A 3,341-nucleotide genomic window follows, 5' to 3' on the forward strand; every position below is an offset into this window, starting at 1 on the left:
TGGATGAATCTATTTGTGGTTTGTTACGCTGTTAGAGTTCACTAGTAAAGGTTTGGTTGTTTAGGTCTACTCACTCTACAGAGGGAAGTGGGGTCTTTGGTTTTAGTGGTGCTTATTTTGAAAGTGGAATCAATCGGTGGTATGTGAGGCACGAGTTGCCGAATAGGGATTGTGTGTTTCCAGTGTTTGGTACTAGTGGTGATGACTAGGGGTGTGTCATGAACTGTAAGTTCGAAGATGGTTAGGTGATGTGATATGAGTCATGTACTCGAATGTTTTTATAGATGTTTAATTTAAGTGGTGTCTTGAGGACAAGTGTCAATGTCGCCTTAGAACTACGTGATTAGAGAAAATGAATGTGGGAATCCGTTGATGAATAATGGGAATGATTGATTTTTGTTTTGAGATTTCAGGCATGAGATATTCGTATTGTGTGTTTTACAAGGTAAGAATTGAATCGAACGATGTTATAGAGTTGTCTACCTGGTATGGGTGTTGTGAGAGATTAGAGAGCTTTTATGCTGGTCTATGATTATAGTATTTGATGTCGTATTACTTTTAGCTTGTTATGGGTTGTGTGATTAAGGTATGATTAGGATTTTAGAGCTGGTATGTGACTGCATAGTTGTTGAGGTCCCGCAGATCGATAGATTGATAATTAGTGGATATTATGTTTGTCTTGTGCACTGTGTGAGATTGTGTTTGAGGTGTGGACCTGAAGACAAGAACGACGTCTGTGTTGAGATCAGATCGATGATGAGAATGGCTTGCTAACCATTTCTCCTAAATCAGTCCCTCTTTAGCATGATGTCGGGTCAAAGGTCAATGATTGTTTCTACTTGTTAGTAATAGTCAGATTATGGTACTGTGCATTGTATCGGTGTGATAGTGTAGATTTAGATGATTTGTCTTGGGTGATGAGGGGTGTTAGGTATGACCAAGTGTCCGATAAAGGGTTGTGTTATGACCATTGATTATTAAAGATCTTATTTTGTGGATTTGTGTCCTAGGTACAGGATAGTTCGTTTTATTGTTCTAGTGACTTATGATTATGTAATCATTGGGAGATTCGTTGTTTAGTCATCTTGAGGTTGTTAAGTGTAATGATTGCTGAATGGTGCAGTTGGTATTTGCTCGTACCGATATATGATGGTGTAGCTATATGTTAGATAGCGAGTGTTTGGTCTGACAGAGATCTGTAGATTTGGGTTTGAGTTTGATTATGAGATGGACAGGGTTTCTTGTCGAGCATTTTGTGTATCTTTTAAAGGGTGGGTCTAGATTGGATGTTGTCATATTCAATGGTCATGTGATTGTTCTCCTTTCGGGTTTCGAAGCCTTGCGTAGTAGTGTTGAATGGACTGGTGTTAGTTTTGAGTCGGGTGTAAAATCTAGTTGGTCTTGTGCTCTGATGTTGTGAGTGATGAGTGCCTTTATAGGTGGTGCGCGTTATGTTTTAGTGGCAGTGGTTTGTGATTTCCTGTTGACGTCCAGTATCAAAGGCAATAGGGTTGATCAACTCATAGTTTTGTAGTCTTGTGAGATATTTCCTAGGACGAACAGTGACTGCGGGCTTCTTCCTTTAAGAAAGGTAGATTTCAAGGACGAAATTTCTTTAAGGAGGGTAGATTGTAATGATCCTGACTTTTTTTCCATTTTTCATTTTCAGGGATTTTTTAATTTTTTTTAATTACTTCGTTTTTGCCTCGTTTTACAAGCCGGACACCTTGGGGTGTGCCGGGTGAGTCCAGAAGGTTGGTTTGGGCATTTTTACGAAGTTTAGGACTCTTAGAAATGCATTGTTGGCCATTTCGGCAATTTTTAGTTTTTCAGGCCTGGGAGGTCCCGGGCGGGACTCGCACCCAGATTATTTTTCGGTATTGTTACGCTTCATATTTATTAATTTAGTGCATATTTGGATGGCTACGTGCCAGAAGATATGGTATGGTTAGTACCTAGTTGCACAAAGTGTGGTAAAATGTAGTGTGGCCAAGTTTAAATTTATAGAATGCCACTACCACTACTAACTATTAATGTAGCTAAAGTAAGTAGGGATTGTCCCGAGGGAAAAGAGTGGTATTCTTGGAATCAATGATGGATTAGTAGGTCGAAAGATCAATAGATGATTTGATTTGATTAAACTAATGGATCACTTAAAATAATGCAAGTAAGCAACAATATGGAAATAAAGAAAATATATGAGAGAAAGGTCTTGGGTCATAGAGTTCACCACTAAGCATTACCTTCTTAGACATTCAATATTTGATGGATTAGGGGGAATTGTGTGTTGTAAATGAAAGTGTGTGCCATTAATTGAAATATTAAACATGGATGGCCAAGTAAGCATACATTGTCCAATCAATCAAGTGAATAGCACAACATATCAAATTAAGCCATTAATCCTTCTAAAATCCCACAATTAATGCACACTCATTAAGTTAGAGAAATATACCACTTGCATTGATAAACATGGAACATCAAACAATAAGAATAGATTATTCACCCATCTAAGAAAGTAAGGCAATTACACTACAACTAAGCTAGTGACATGAAAATTAAACTAATTAAACTAAGGATCGAGGTGACACAATCCATCAAGAAATAAGTATGAACCATCAAATAAACCACAAGAGTAATCCATTTAAGCACCATGCCTTGACCATCACTAGATTCATAATATCAACACACATAGACATGCATCAATGTCACAAAATCTAGAGATAAACACATGAACATTCATTCTAGCATACATAGACATAGGGATAAAATTAAATGATCAATTGGAAGTATTAAACCATATAAATCATTGTAGAAACAAGATATATATATATAAGATGTTAAGAAAAGAAATACAACACAAATCCCATTAATTACAAAACATCAAAGTCTAGGAGACATGCTTAGGGCTATCTCTAGCCACATTGTCATCCAACCCTCAAGGACTATCTCCATGGTAGAATTCATCCTCCTCCTCTTGTGTTCTTGGTAGATACCCTAGATGAGTGGAAGAACTTTCCCAAATTGTATGTTTCTCTCTCTAAACTTTAGCCAAGTTTCTTTCTCTAGCTAACCTCCTTTGCTAAAAATAGCCAAAATCCTTATATAGGTGGCTCAAATGTCACACCCAATGGTCAGACCTTGTGCACTGGGACCTCTAAATGATTGTACCACGAGCACACCTTTAATTTGGCTTAAACTCTGGGTTTTCGCATAATTTGAGGCAGTTCGATCGATCATATGGCTGCTCAGATCGATTGAACCATGGCAGCGCACTTTTTGGATAAGGACAAGGCTGAGATATTTTTGGAAAAGGACAAAAGTGGTAGGTGAGGATAAGATCA

Source organism: Cornus florida, unplaced genomic scaffold, assembly GCF_030987335.1.
Source record: "Cornus florida cultivar Cherokee Brave unplaced genomic scaffold, ASM3098733v1 CherokeeBrave_3.0.0_Hap2_Chr10, whole genome shotgun sequence".
NCBI classification, from domain to species: Eukaryota; Viridiplantae; Streptophyta; class Magnoliopsida; order Cornales; family Cornaceae; genus Cornus; species Cornus florida.